The sequence below is a fragment of the Neopelma chrysocephalum genome, unplaced genomic scaffold (genome assembly GCF_003984885.1).
Source record: "Neopelma chrysocephalum unplaced genomic scaffold, ASM398488v2 Primary Assembly neopelma1_91, whole genome shotgun sequence".
Lineage (NCBI taxonomy): Eukaryota > Metazoa > Chordata > Aves > Passeriformes > Pipridae > Neopelma > Neopelma chrysocephalum.
In genome coordinates this window covers 3,931,442-3,946,445 of record NW_020897753.1, presented here as the reverse complement: position 1 = coordinate 3,946,445, position 15,004 = coordinate 3,931,442, and the positions used below count along the sequence as shown (strand labels likewise).

The following is a 15,004-nucleotide window of genomic DNA, read 5'->3' as shown; positions in this document are numbered from 1 at the left end:
AATACACTGTGATGCCAGTGTAGAGTTGTAAACCTATTAAGACCTGCTCTCGTAAGCATTTCTATAACTGAATAGTGTTAGTCACAGAATCATCAGTTCCACGCTGATTTTGAGGAGGAAATATGCATTGTGTCAGGCTCAGCACGTCAGTACATTTCTGCAGAGTCGGTTTTGTATCTTTAAGTCCTTAACCTTTAGGCTTGCTCTCTACATTGGAGACTTGAGAGTGCTGCCCTAAAGACTTTGTTTAGGATTCAAGGTGAAAGAAACAAAACAAACTTTCATAGATGAGTAGTAGAAAATTCTCTTAGAGATGAATTGGGTTCCTGAATCCTTTTAGGTAGACAGCCCTTCTCAAAGGTTTGGGCTTTCTGACATCTTTTAAAAGTCTGGTAATGACTGCTAAATAACTCTAAATACTAATGGTATGCTGTAACCACAGCACTCCAGTACTTACTTTAGTTATTTAGTACTTACTAGTGTTAGAGTAATCTACAAGGAGATATGTGCTTTTTTTTTCCTCTTAAGAGGAGAAAAAGCAAAAGATTTTGAAGGCAAAACTGCCTTTGTTACCTTATAGCCCCTAAACATTTTGCTTCTAGGCACTTATATAATCTAGGGAGAGATTGTGATAGATAATGTCACCCTTTGTGCATTTCAGATAAGCATCTCTCTAAACACAAATGTGATCAGCATCTCTCCTTGTCCTTTTGAGAGTCAGTAGCAGCTTTGTCGAGTGGCTTGATAATTTTTGCGCAGAATTCAGTTGGACTTCTGTGGTCAGCACCCTAAAAAATGACGCGGGAGGATCGCCAGCTGAGGTAAGCTCTCCCGAGAGCATTGCCCGTTCCCAGCGAGCAGGGGCTGCTCTGCTGCTCACCTGGGCTCTCCACAACCAGGCACCAGGCCTTTCCTGATCATCTGGGGTTTGGGTGGCCACAGACCATCACCTGCTCCCCCCTGCCAGGCAGCTGAGATCTCGCATCCATTCCGTGAGGCTTGGAGAGGAACATGATTTATTGTACTCTCACCTTTGGAGAAGGAGCTCATCTGGACTGCATTTATACTAGACCCACTTTGCTACACTATTAGAAGAGGATAATTATTGAACTATTTTATTGTATAGCTATTCCTAAATTGTAGATTTTTGGGGGGGTTTTTGGGTTGTTTTTTTATTGATTTCAGGAGGCAGCTAATTGCCATATGGCAGCTTGATGTTAATGTTTTATGAAGATCAGGAAACAAAAGTTTATGAAAAGCTTTTGTATAGTAACTGCAGAGTTTCAAGAACTGTTTTATACTTCCTGACAGTGCAGGTCTGGCTTAATGGTTTGTTTTTATTGCTTAAGAGTGTAAACCTTTCTTTAGCCGATGTGTGGAAATTATATCCTCATCCCGCATTACGCATTTCTCATTGCTCATTACTCATTCCTGCTTTCATTGCTGCCATCTGTAATCAGAGCTTTACTGTTTCAACTGCATGCAAAATGCTCCTCTGCTTTGCACAGTAAGATACTTTTCCTTAGCACTCACCCACCCTTTCAAAGAAAAAAAAAAAGGAGGGGGAAGGGGGGGAAAAGGGGGAGAAAAAGCCTACTCTGCCTATATTGTTTTTCTCTGTTTTGGGTGGAGTCTGTGTTAGATTTTGGTTGCTAGATGGTTTCTGTAGTAACAAGCAGAGAAAAATCCAAGACTGAAAAGGCACTTTTAAAGGTGCCATATCTTGCCTGAAGTATTATTTATCTAATTATGGATCTGGAATGTTTAGCTTCTCCTTTACATTAAGGCAACCCCTTTTGGTAGGGCAGACTGCTGCTGTGAGATCTTGATGTGTAGTGATCTTACAACAAGAGAACCACAAATCTTGTTCCAGTTGACTTAAGCTGCTCAAAATAATGATGAAAAGCCAAAGGCATTAAAATGTACTTTTAAAGATTGTTACAGGCACAAACCACTTTGGTTTTTAGTTACATAGGAAAGAAACAAGAAGCTAAGTTCAGAAGGACACTTGGACTGTACGTGTTACTGCTGTAAGGAGTGTGTTGGATACAAGCAACAGTGTTTTATTTTGTTAGACTACTGTATACAAGGAAGAAGTCCCAGCTCCTTCAGAACATAACCTTACTCTGCTGTACTCCAAATTTTTTTGTTTATTTCTCCTAAGAGATTTTGCAGATGTGTGCCAGAGTAACTGTGTGTGTCTACTACTTTTGCCTTGCTTGGGCGCAAAAAGAATTCAAAAAGTATTTTAAGATTACTTCTTTCCTGTCTCTCCAGTACTAATCCTTCCTTACCTGTATTCCTGACAGCCTTGCCTGCAACAAGCAGTAATGGTTTCCTAAGGTGGAGTTTCCTCTCTTTTTGGAATCTAGTCACGTGTCAGTGCCCTCCAGGATTTAGCAACGTTCCGTCCGCGAGCCTTGAGCAGTGGTCACTTAGAAAAGCAGGTACACTGGTTTTGTCCTGGTTCTGTGTCCTTTACAGAGACAGTTTGTCCCAGCCTTCAGCAGGATCTTAGTTTGGGAAGGGTCTGGAGGCTTGCACCCCTGGCTGCAGCAGGAGACACCCCGTAACACCAGGGACTGTGTCTGTAACTTGCCAGAAGTCTGAGGGCCAGAGCTCATTTGCATCTGTATTTCCATAGTGCTGTGAAGGCACTCGGCTGCAATACCTGCCTGGGCTTGTGCTGCCCTCGATGGATGAACAGAGGCTGAGAGCTCTTGGACTTCTCCAGGGGTAGGGAATCTGCAGTGGGCCAGCCTGACTCTCATCTCCTGGGAGGTGGGTTTGCTCTTCACACCTGGGGCTTCTGCAACACATGCTTGGCTGCCCACACAGAAATGAGAGCAGGGCTGCGGCGGGAAGAAGCAGATCCGTGTGGTTTTAGTTCAAAAAAAGGCAGGGCTTTTCATGGGAAAAAGTGGTAGGTGAGGGAAGTGGGGAAGGACTCCACGGGCTTTTGAAGCTCAAAGTGTTAAAAGCTTCTAAGGGGACTTCAGGTAGAAAGATCAGAGCAGTGAATTGATAACATTATGAAAGTTCAGGTTCCCACAACGGCTGGACTGTGGAAGATTTACAATTTAATGAGGCTGATAATCCCATTAGAGATTAAATTAAGAAGGTTTTTCTGGGAGATCACCAAGAAAATTATGAATATTGTGCTGTAGCTTGGCTTACAATGCCAAGGCAGTGGAGAGCTGACATGTACTTCTTGCACTGCAGGACACTGTTTCATTCAGTGTGTCTCATTAAAACAGAGCCTTCAACTCCAGCAGTTTCACTACAAAGAGAAGCAAATTATTATTATTATTTTTTATTATTACTACTACTACTATTATTATTACTATCATCATCATCCTGGAAACAATATGCAGATTAAAAGATGGAAATATCCACCAGACCTGCAAATCAGCACAGCTCTCCTGACTTGGTTCTCAGACAATCCAGTCCTTTTTATTAAAGCAAATCCTCAGAGGGCAGGGTGACCACGGACAGAAAATAATGGATTTAAGGTAACCATTGACATAACTCCAGTAGCTTGGAACTTGCACAAACCACTTTTTATGGCATTCTGCACACCCCAGTGATGGGAAAGTGTTGTATGGAATAATGACTCTGTAACCACAGACTTCAAAAGTATAGAATGTCTGCGGCGTGATGGAAATAGCTGTTTCCACATCAATAATATACACACAGGCATATTGAAGCTTAATTGCAAGGCCAGTGGTGATGGGAGGAGGAAGGGAGGAGGGCTATCTGACTACAACTGCACCAAAAGCCTCTGCTTTACAGCCAGAAACAATGATTCATTTCATGATAAACTTGACTTTTGCATTTTTCTCATGACTTATTGATAACTTCATATGGGACTTCATAGACCAAAGAAGTTATTGGCTCCTTAGGAATTAGGAAGATGGTCAGGGTTTGTATTATTTCTTATAAACATCACTCTGGCTTTGTGTTTAAATTATTCTACTTTTAGGACAATTCTGACACAACCTTTCTGCTTGCATTTTCTCTTACTTTGAATGAAAAAAGTACTTACAAGCAGATTCTCATTTTAAGATCTTTTTTGGTTCATTTTCCTGAAGAATCCCGATCTTCTAGTTGACACCATAATGTTAACATGAAGGCAGTTTTGATGTCACAGGCTGTTGCTATTGGACCAATTCTGAATGCACATGGAATATGTTTTCCCAGGTCTGACACTGTAAATAAAAGGTGGGCCCAGTAGCTTTAAGTGAAAAAATGAGCACTTTTGTCCTGCAGAATACTGACATTATTGTTACACTTTTATTCCTGTTGTACAAATGACAAATATAATGTCATTATAGTGCTTTTAGTGTACAGACTTACAGCAGGATTACTGTGAAGCTGGAATCTCCTGAGGACACCAGGGAGCCTGAGATTCTTAAAAAGAAAACTTCTTCACGTTCTCTGGGGAGAGGCCTCAGAATTCCACCTGAGAACTGAAGTTCTCCTTTTCTTAACCACTAGTATTTTTAAAGTTCATCAACATTTTTGGTTACTTAGGATTAGCAGTAACCCATGTTCTAGATGTTATTACTGAGGGGAGGATCAAAGACTAATTGATTCATATTTCCTGGTCTGGTGATTTTTTTTTTTTTGCCTTTTCTTTTTTTTTTTTTTTGGAAATAGTTAATTGTTAACTACTTCTTGACGTGTTGGGTAAAGAAGTCTCCCAGGTTTGCAGATGAAAAGATTTTCATCTTTGAAAACATAACCTAAATGTACCCTAGAGGGCAGAGTCATTTAGAGAGAGCTCCTGCACACCTGCTGGCTTACTGGAGCGTGCCCACTGCCAGTTCCTTGGAGAGAGGGACCAAGCCCTGGGAAAATGGTGTTGGGAGCATGGGTGGAGCCTTCTGGCTTTTGTCAGCAGCAAAAATTAAGAAAGTGGTCTGTGACTCCTGTGCATGTCCTGAGAGAAAAACCCAACCAACCAAAATCCATTAGAAAACCCCCAAAAATCCATATTTTGCAGAGAGCTCCCTACAACCCAGCAGGCCACGCTGCTGGCAGGGAGCCACTGCAGCTCTCGCCTGCTGGAGGGTCTTAGCCTTTTTTTAATGTTTATGTTTAATTTTCAAATAGAAGCAGCTTAACTTTTGTTTTATATCAAAGAAAATAAACCAGGTGTTGCCCCTTGCAAGAGCTTTCTCCCCATGAGCCCGCTGAGCTCAGTGGGTTACTGCCTCCTTTTCCATCGAAGTGGTGAGGAAAATTTGTTGCCTTTCTCTGTGAGTGTCTGGGAAGAATCTGGAAAGGTCTTTCCAGCTCCTCCTGTATGTGAGTACTTCCTTCAGGGTTTCAGGCTCCGTTCCTCTCTTCTTTACCTCATTCATCTGAGGGGGGAAGGGAAAGAAGGTCAAGTACTGGGACACTTTGAAGAGTGTGCCTTTACCAAGCTTTGGTTTTTCTCTCTTCCTGGAACTCTCATTACATGATCCTGGTTTTCTGAGCCAATTGTTAGCCCAAGGCCAAATCCTTAACCTTGGGCTAGATAACAAAAGCACAGCTGAGGTGATCTTGACTCCTTTAAAAAGGCTGTCTGCTCTTTGATGCACTCGGAATGAGACGCATAATTCATTTTGGTTCCAAAGGTTGTTCTTAGCATGGGAAATTAGCAACCTCCGTGATAAAAAGTCAGCGTGTTAGTGTGTGTGTGTTTTATGTTGATCTTTGTCTTCCATTGCATTCCACATCCTGGAGGGTGTTGGTGTGTCTGGGGAGAACCCGAGACTGAATCCTATCCGGGAAGTTTTGCTTCATGTGACTGCATCTGTTCATACCAAGGCCTGAAGACTTTGTGCCAACGATAGGAATCAGCATTTGGAAAACGCAGCTTTCTGACTTGCAGCTCCAAATGAGAGGAGTGTTTAATTGGAGTGTGTGCTCAGGAGAAATTGGGACCAGGGTTTTTAATGCATATCAAAACTGGCTTGTGAAGTACAGCCCTTCTATATGCAACAATCCCAGAGGCGTGGGAGGCCAGTGGGTGTCATTCTGCTTTATGTGGGGAGGTCTGTCCAACAGGTCCTTTCTGAGTTTTTTCTTTGGGAGAGGACCATATGCTCTGTTGCTGAAGTTTCTAAGCTGCTCTGAGTAACTTTGAGGACTTGTTTTGTGCTGTAGTTTACCAAGCCTGATGGCAAAAACCAGCATCACTGGTGCTGTGGTGTCAAGTGGGTCAGGTCATGAAAGGTAGTGGAATTCAGAGCCAGGCTGAGAGCTTTGGTGGGTAAAACTGTTTAACAGGAAATGCTGCAGTCAAACACTGCATCAGGAAAAAGAGGAATGGGGCCACCAGACTGAGGACAGGAGAGACAGCAAACTGTTCAGCCATGTGCCAGTGGAAAAGTCCCTCGCTGTCCTTGTGTGCTAATTCTCAAATAGCTCTTCCTGCCTCCCAAGTGTTTTGTAATGATATGTACCTTAAAGAACTTGGAGATGCCTAAATGCACTGCTGTTTATCCTGTAGGGTAGAGATAGATGGCTACATTATATGGCATAATGACAGGTTTCATCCATTGGGAACCACTTTGCATGTGGACCAGGTCTGGCCAGTATTAAATTGGAAAGCAAAGATGCCTTTGTGATTAAGGTGCTGGAGTGGGACGCTGGAAATCTGGGTTCAAGTTGTGGGTCAGCCATAAACTCCCTGTGTGACCTTGAGCAATATAATTATTCTGAGACTTCAAAGGTATCTAAACAATTTGGACACCCATTTTCCAGTCATTTTAATTAACTGGGATGCTTTGAAATGCTCAGCTTTAATCTCTCTGTGCCTAGAATTCTCATTTGTAAAACCAGGATAATAATATTTCCTTGCTCATGAAGAGGATGTGTGTGTTAAGGATTGGGATGTGTGTGTTAGGGATTGGGATGTGTGCATTAAGGATTGGGAAGTGTGCAGCTACTCAGAATGCAGCAGGTACAGAGCTTCCAAGCTTAATGAGGGGGAGCATGTTGAGTTTTTCAGGGGTGGGTTTTAAATTCAGATATGGGTGCTCTATGCAGGACAAACAACCTGTTACATGTGAGCAGAGACTCTGATATATTACCTTCATTTTAGTTCATGGGAGATAAATACCACTGCAACCAAAATATTTACAGAGAGGAACAGCTCATTTCTTCAATATTTCATTTACTTCCATAACAACACGCTGCTGTTTCTTTTGTGTCTTGCCATTCTTTAATCGTGAACCTTAAACTTTTACAAGATAAAGTGAGTAGTTATTAACATTTCCATTTCTGTGCTTCATAACAAGCCCTGCTCCCCCTTTAACATCACCTACGGTTATGTCCCTTTGCCTGGTGTTATGTGACTGTAATGAAAAGCCTGGATTGCACACAGGCAGAGGGAAGGGTTAAAAGAGCCAAGGGAGTCTTTAATTCCTTCCTTTTCTGACTTTTGTGGGTTTAATACACAATCTTAACATTCCATTAGTAAGTGGTTGCTTTTTTTTTTTCTTTTTAACTGAAGAGATTAAAGGTTCCTTCAGATTTTACATTTTTTCACTATTCTTTAGTCATGTCAGTTGTGTGTGCTGGGCAGGCAGGAGAGGGAAATATGTGCTCAGCAACTGTTGGTGCTGCTCCCAGAGCCCAGTGATGAATCTCAGGGACATACCTGTCCAGAGGGGACTGCTTTTCCCCAAAAGAATGTCTGCCAGGGCAGAGAAATGTTTCCAAGGCCCTGGGATTGGGTTCCTCACTGGCCTGGGATGACCATCACCCAGTGAGTAAAGGGCTTTGTAAACTGCCTGCAAAACACTCAAGTGTTACTGTCACAACATCTCATCCTGCTTGTTACGAAACTTATTGATATGTCTGTGGTAAATATATGGTGAAACGAGGTTTCATATTTAAATATGAAGGAAAGAGATGGCTGCTGCTCCAAACAGCTTCTGTGGAATCAGTCGCATCCGTGACTTTGGTATGAATCAAACCAGAGTCATTTCCACTCCTTTGTCCATTGACTTCTTATAGTGCCTGCTCTGTAAACAGGAAAATCTGACTTTCCCATTGGAGTAACTTGTTATTTATCATAACTAACTCTCCAATCTGCCCATCAAGGTATGCTTTTCCCTTGAAATTTGGTATTTGAAGCAACCATGAGCCAAGGACTTCTTTACTGTGCTGTCTGTGTGCTTGCAGGGCAGGTGACCAACTATTCCTCAATTTTATTCTAAATTCTGTATTCTGAGCATTCTGAATGTTCACTGGCAAATTTTGCTCTAAAACTTCGGAGGAATGACACAGTGAAAACTCTGGTTGTGGTTTTCACTGAAAACCAACAATCAAGAACTGTAAAGAATTTGAGGTGGTAGCTGTAATTTCTAAAGATTTTCCTGTTACTTTGATTTAATGTTTTACTGAAAGTGAGCAGGTAAGAAATACCGTCAAATTATTACTTCATATTGTCTGCAAACAAATATCATCTGTAAAGATTTTGCAGAATATCAACTGCTTTATGACCTCTGGATTTTCCAGGGGAAAATAATGCAGTGAATTAACTGAAAAAAGATAAAGAACAAAATATGGTAAAGCTGCCTTTTTTTTTTTTTTTTAAGAATGGCCTGATTCAGCAAAACCTTCATGTTCTTATTAGCTATTTTGTATTCTTGGCCCATGAAAAACTTTTGCAGAGAACTTAATTTAGTACATTGTTACAAACTCTGATACCTGCCCGACTTTATCCAAGTTCATGAACCTTTTGAGCAGCGACCCCCCTCATGCCCCTGGGGTTCTGGACAGGGATTTATGGTTTCATGTGCAAAACAGTGTGAAACTTGGCACTTTTGCATGGCCTGAACTCTGACAGCTCCAGGAGCACTAAGCAAAATCACGGCTTGTGAGCTCAAAGGCAAAGTAAAGCTTTATTGAACTTTATTGCATGAACTCAAACCAAATTCCATTAAAAAAAAATCTGGCCTTTACTGTCCCATCATTGCTTTATCATGAACGTGGAGGAAATCCGTCCCATGTGGCAGTTGTGAAGATAAGTTCAGGAACATTCATCAGGTGCTCATATAAGGATGGTGGCAGTGGTGGTGTTGGAAGGGGAGTCGAGAGCGTCTGATGTGCAGGAAGGAGGTCGATGACCCAGAGATATGAATGTCTTAATAGCCGGTGCATGGATGGCAGAAGTTCTGAGTTCCTTGTTGCTGAAGAGCCAGGGCAGGCCAGTCATTAGGGCTGTCTGACAGGGTGAGTGAGTCACAGTCAAAGCAGGCACTCATTTACATCACCAGGCAAACTGCAGGCTCCAGTTCATACTGAAAGCCAGGTTTGCCTTTTGCGTGTTCTGCTTTCAGGGGGTTGGAAGATCATCAGTGGGAATTTGGCTAAAAGTCAAAAAGCTACTTGCCTCCTGATTTATAGACCAGCAAAGGTGCAGCCAGTATCCAGGTTCATTAAAAAGACAGTGTCAGGTTCCTGATGCTATTCATCTGCAATTGGGCAGATCCTGTCATTTTTAAAAGGATTGAAGTTCCTGGCAGTCACTGGAATTGACTGATGCTGGGATTGGGCCCACAAGGTACAGAAATGTTTCTTGCTTTACTCATTTCCTGGCCTTGCCCTCTGGACTGTCTGGCTTTGGAGCTTTCATCATTCAGGTAGGTCATGTTATGCCTCTTCTTACCAGGTCCCAAAATGAGCCAGTGTTGCTCAGCTGCAGCCCCAAACTGGCTGTCAGTGAACACCTCTGGGTTGCACTGCCTGTATTTCTACACTGTGTAAAGCACTCCAGGCATCCTCCACAAGCGAGACCATGGGATTTGTCAAAATGGACCTCTTTCAAAGGTGTTTGTGATTTACATGGTATGGATTCCAGCTGTGACCCTCCAGTGTGCTTACGATGGCAGACCTCGGCTTATAAAGCCCCAGTAGGAATATTCTGCTGTTAACTCACACAACAGGCTGGTTATCAAGAAGTGGGTTCATTTTTCTGACTGTTGGCCAAACCCTTTCAGGGTAACCACGACCCCTCCCACACCTCCTGGAAGGGCATGTGCTGGGGCATAAGAAATTTGGGAAACCTATGGAATAGGTGAGGCACAACATTTTGATGCTGATGCTGGATGAGCTGATTGATGGAAACACTGGGCTGGACCTGCTGCTCCTGAACAAGGAAGAACTGTTTTGGGGTGATTTGGCTGCAGTGTCATGAGATGGTTGATTAAGAACATGAGGGAAGTGGGAAAGGCAAGTAATGTAATAATCACTCAAAACTTCAAGCATGTGGACTTTGGCTTCTTCAAGGAACTGGTAAGCAGCATCTCCTGGGAGTCTGCCCTGGAGGGCAGAGAGACCCATGAAAGTTGCTTGATCTTCAAGGGCAGCCTCCTCAAAGCACAGGAACAGTCCATCCTGATGTTCAGGATGCTGAGCAGGTATAGCAGGAGGCCAGCTTGACGGAACGGGGAACTCCTGACTGATTTCACATGCAAAAGGGAAGAGTATGGAGGTGGAAGCAGGGACAAGCAACCAAAGAGGAATACAGAAACATTGCCTGGGCATGTAGGAACAGAGTTAGGAAAGTTGAAGCTCAGCTGGAGTTGGAACTGATGAGGCTTTTGGAGTGTAAACAGGTTGTTTCTGCATGTAACACAAGGGAGGCCAGGGAAGATGTGGGCCTTCTGCTGAATGTGGCAGGTGGTGAAAAGCATGGGAAAGGCTCAAGTGTTCAATGGTTTCCATGAGCAAGATCTGCTGCCAGCTCTCTGTGCGTGGTGGCAGAGCTTGAGGGAAGAGGTGGGACGTGCATTAAGGAATTAAAGATCTCGTAGGTAAATGGGGCACCTACAAGCCCCTGGGGCTGGTCAGGGCAGATCCAGGGGCTGCTGAGGGGCTGGTGCTGTGCAACATCTTCATCAGTCGACCCCTGAACCATTGGAGAAGTGAGATGGAAGGATGGGCCAACAAAAATCTCTGCAAGTTCAAGAGATGAATGCAAGGTCCAGAAACACCCTGTGCTCAGGTGCAGGGGTAACCTCTCCTCACCCGGGGAGCTAGGAATCCTGATGGACCCACATCCAATGTGTCAGCAACTTGGCTCCTGCGGGAAAGACAGCCAGCTGTGTGCTGGATTGCCTGGAGTGGTCTGACTGTTCCCCTCTCTTTGTGCTTGTTAGGATACCACTGGAGTACTGCATCCAGTTTGGGACTCTTGGGTGGAAATACTGGCAAAGTGGGGAGAGCTCAGAGCAGCTGTGGTGGGTTGGCAGCTGGGCTGGTGGCACGTGAGGGGAGGGGTGGGGAACCCTGACTGATTTAGCACCCTGCCATGACTCACAAGGAGGGTGCAGAGGGGATGGAGTCAGACTCTTCTCAGAGCTGCACAGTGCAGGGAGAGAAGGAACTGCCCCAGATTATAGTAAGGGGTTATCTGACTGAATATAAGGAAAAAATTCTTCACAGCAGCAGCGGTTTAGCATTTGACATAGAGAAAAAACACTGAGGAAGAGCAGTGGATGCAGCAATGTCAATGTAGTGGGTTCTTGTTCCTGTGTATACTATGGTATTTCCAGTTTGTGCTCTGTTTGGCAAGCAAAGAAAAAGAGAAAACCTAGTTATTTTTTTTCTGCTCCCCCAAATCATTAAAAAATGTATAGGCAAGAGATGTACTCATTACGCAGATCAGTGTCATTTACTTGTAGAAACTTTGTCCAATATCAGTGAAATAATGTAAATAATAACTGATCATTTATTTCTGGCAGGCATTTTTTTTTTCCTCATAAATATCAGTTTTGCATGAATCCTAACAATGGGTTAAAAAGTATCTGTGTGTACAGGAGAGACCTTAAAGGTAACTTTAACCTGAACTTTTACAACAAAAATTGTTCAGTACAGGATAGGAAATTATTTCAGTAGAGAAATAAAGTTGTTGTTTTTTTTTTCTCACCAAATGGTCAAGAAGATGATACAAGGACATCTTTGACCAATTAAAATCTTTTAAAAAGACAGCAAAGTATTTGGCAGCCACTGGCACCTGTTAAAATACAAGCCCACGCTGGAATATCAGGCTTCTGCTGGAATATGTACTGGGTGTATTTTTGTGTTTTAAATATGACTTCCCATCCTGGTATTTGCAGGTGCATTGTACTAAAGTGAACACAATCATTTTGTTAATTGCAGTTCAAGCTCATTAGGGAACTATAAAGGCAGAAGAATGAATGTAACCGTGCATTAAATGGTAAATGATTTTGGGGTGGGAAGCAGTCAGGTGTGTTGCCCTAGGCTATGATTTTCCCCAAATTAACATACATAGCAAAGAAAGAAAGAATGAGGCGGGTGGGAAGAAAGAAAGGCCACAGGTCACCCAAGCAAACCTCCCAAACTCCAGTGACGCTGAAGGGGAACGTCGGCTGCAGGAGTGCTCAATCCAGCTGGGACCGGCTCACACCGGGACAGCCTTTGGATTGGTTTTGGTTCATTCCAGCCAAATATGGGGAAACCCAAAGCACCTCGGGATTGTTCTCGTACTTAACGTGTAACTGAGCTCTGGGAGGTCACAACTCCAGCCTGGGATGTGCAACATTCATGGCTTTTGTCACAAACCCATCCTGCAGCAGTGTGTGCCGGAGCAAACAGCCAAACGTTTCCCCCCAGACTTCTGGGGGAAGATCTGTAAACTCCAAAATGTGTTAATCACAAAGCTTGGTTGCTCCCCTCTCCCCACCAGACTCTCAAGCCAGCAGGGATCCATGGATTTCCAGGTGGTTGTACAAGCATGATTTGCTGCCTCAGAATAATAATCATCGAGTGAAATGAAAACCTTGGCCGGCACTTCAGATCTGAATAGCAACACTGAGTGTCTCGAGGTTTGGGTTTCTAGGTGGACATGGCTCCAGGAGGAATTTCTTTGACTGGCCACGATTTGGATCTTCTGGAAAATCAGGCTCATTTATGTTGCCTCTTGTTTTCTGTTTTACCTTTGCTTGAAGTGGAAATACTTGTTTTGAGAAAGGAGGAAGGCGCTGGGAGAGCTGAATGCAGAACTGAATGAGAATTTTCCCCTGGAATTATTTCAACTGATAGCGTATTTTACGTGGAACCCCCTGTTTTTTTTCTTTGCTGTTTGTTAGTTTCTTACCCATTTCCTGAAAGCATTTCCATTTTATGCTGCTCTAGTGATCTGTTCAAGCAGTCACTAAAGGTAAAAGTTTCATGACTTTCAGGGTATATTTGTAATATTTGAATGGCAATTGAGGTGCAAATGTCCTGAGGTTTTTTCTTAAAGCTTTCCGAAAAAGAGCTGGTTTCTGTCTAGCCCTAAAAAAATCCTTTGATAGAAAAGAGGGAGAGAAATACCATTATTTATTAATGTTTCTGTCTGGTAAAGCTGTACACTCCTTTGCCATTGTTTAATCATATCCGGTTCAATTTCTTTGTTCTTTAGTCGTATCCCAGGGAGAAAAGAGACATCTGTGGACAGTCTTTGCTGAGAGCTTAAACACAACTGTGAAAAGCAATTAGTCCGAATTAACAAAAGTGTGTATATTAGTCACTAATTTTATAATTATTCAGGAAAATAATTGTACTCTCAAGCCAAAAAGTGTACGTAGTAGGCAGGAAGAATAGTTTTTTTTCTCCTCCCTCTCGTGTAGCTGGTGCTGTGTAGGGTCAGGGAAGAGCTTCTGGAATGGACTTGGCTGAATCTTTTCCAGCAAATCCTCTGTTCTTTGAAGTCTCAGCTTTGGCAGCTGCTGCCAACTTTGCTGTCCAACATGAGACCAGTAAAACCAGATTCTGCTGGTAGACCCAGTCTCCGAGGTGGCTTCCTTTTGTAGAACCAAATATGGACAGTTAATTTGCTTTTGGATGTACATCGTATTTAACAAGATGGATATTTGTTCCTAACAGCTTAAACACAAAGGCCTGTACTCTTGTCTACTGTGTCTATTCCAAATTAATCCACTTGCAGCTTTTTTTAGCACATTTGTTACTTGCCTATTACTTACAGTGGGTCTGCAGAGAAAATGTAGGCAACTGTGTGAGTCTAAAATGAAAGCAGGCAGGTGATGAGCTGTTCAATCCAGTGAGGGAAAAGTAAAAAAAAAAAGTAGACAAAACCCCAACCTCTTGCTGACAGCTGATCAGAAGTAATAATATTAAAAAACCCAAGCACACACCCATGACTAGACTGGTACGAAAGTAATCTTTATTGGTGGCATGTGGACAAATATGGTGGAAATACTTTTTGAAACATTACAGGAAGGAATTTCAGCCATTGTGGGGTTTTCTGTTATTACGATGGGTGGATCTGAAATCTAAAACCTCCCAGACATTTGCTGTAAATCAGGGCTAACCCATCTCTTCACTTGATGGTGCAGCAGTTGCAGTGGCAGTGCTGCTCTGTGTGGGTGTTTATGCACGTGTGTGTGTGGCGTGTGGCTGATGTGGGACTGGCACCGCCAGCTTTTGGAAAAAAGGAAAAAAGAAGCTTTTCTTGCCTTGAAACAGTGAGATACCCACCAATTTGAGCAGCTCTAGCACCACCGTGCTGTTGAGATTTGGCAGGAGAGTGACTTTCACTTTGTTTTCCTGCCAAGCTCGGCCACTTAATGAACATTTCGAACCTCTCCACTTGCACGTGCTCGGCTGGTGTTTGAGGGGAAAATCTGGTCTTTGCAGAGCCGGCGGGGGCTCCTCCTGCTGCCCCCACCCAGGAGGGGTCTGTCCCTCGGGACAGATGAGAGAGGGATTGTGTTGTAATTCCAGCTGTATTTCCAGGGTGGGAGGAACCTCAGGAACGCCTGCGTGTCTGGTTGAGGATCTCCCTCGGTGCTTGCAGGAGGGGAGAGATGTTTGCAAATAGCTCCTCATCCCCTCCATGGAGAGATACATATGGAATAGAGCAGAAAAGAGAGCAAGAGACCTCTGTGTTTTGGGGAGGGGGTAGAGGAGTGTGTGTTCAGCATGTTTCCTTCCAGATTCCTGAAGTGGATTTGGCAACTCCTGCATTTTGCCCTTC

The 15,004-nt window shown here is 43.3% G+C and overlaps 1 long non-coding RNA gene across 1 annotated transcript in view; it reads left to right on the top strand.

Moving 5' to 3' along the window:
• The first annotated feature begins 671 nt into the window (after window positions 1-671).
• Window positions 672-15,004, top strand: part of LOC113972343 — a 69,439-nt gene continuing 55,106 nt past the window's right edge. The window contains exons 1-2 of the long non-coding RNA XR_003535858.1: window positions 672-821; window positions 2,310-2,447. This is a non-coding gene — a long non-coding RNA (uncharacterized LOC113972343). The remainder of the gene's footprint in view (window positions 822-2,309; window positions 2,448-15,004) is intronic.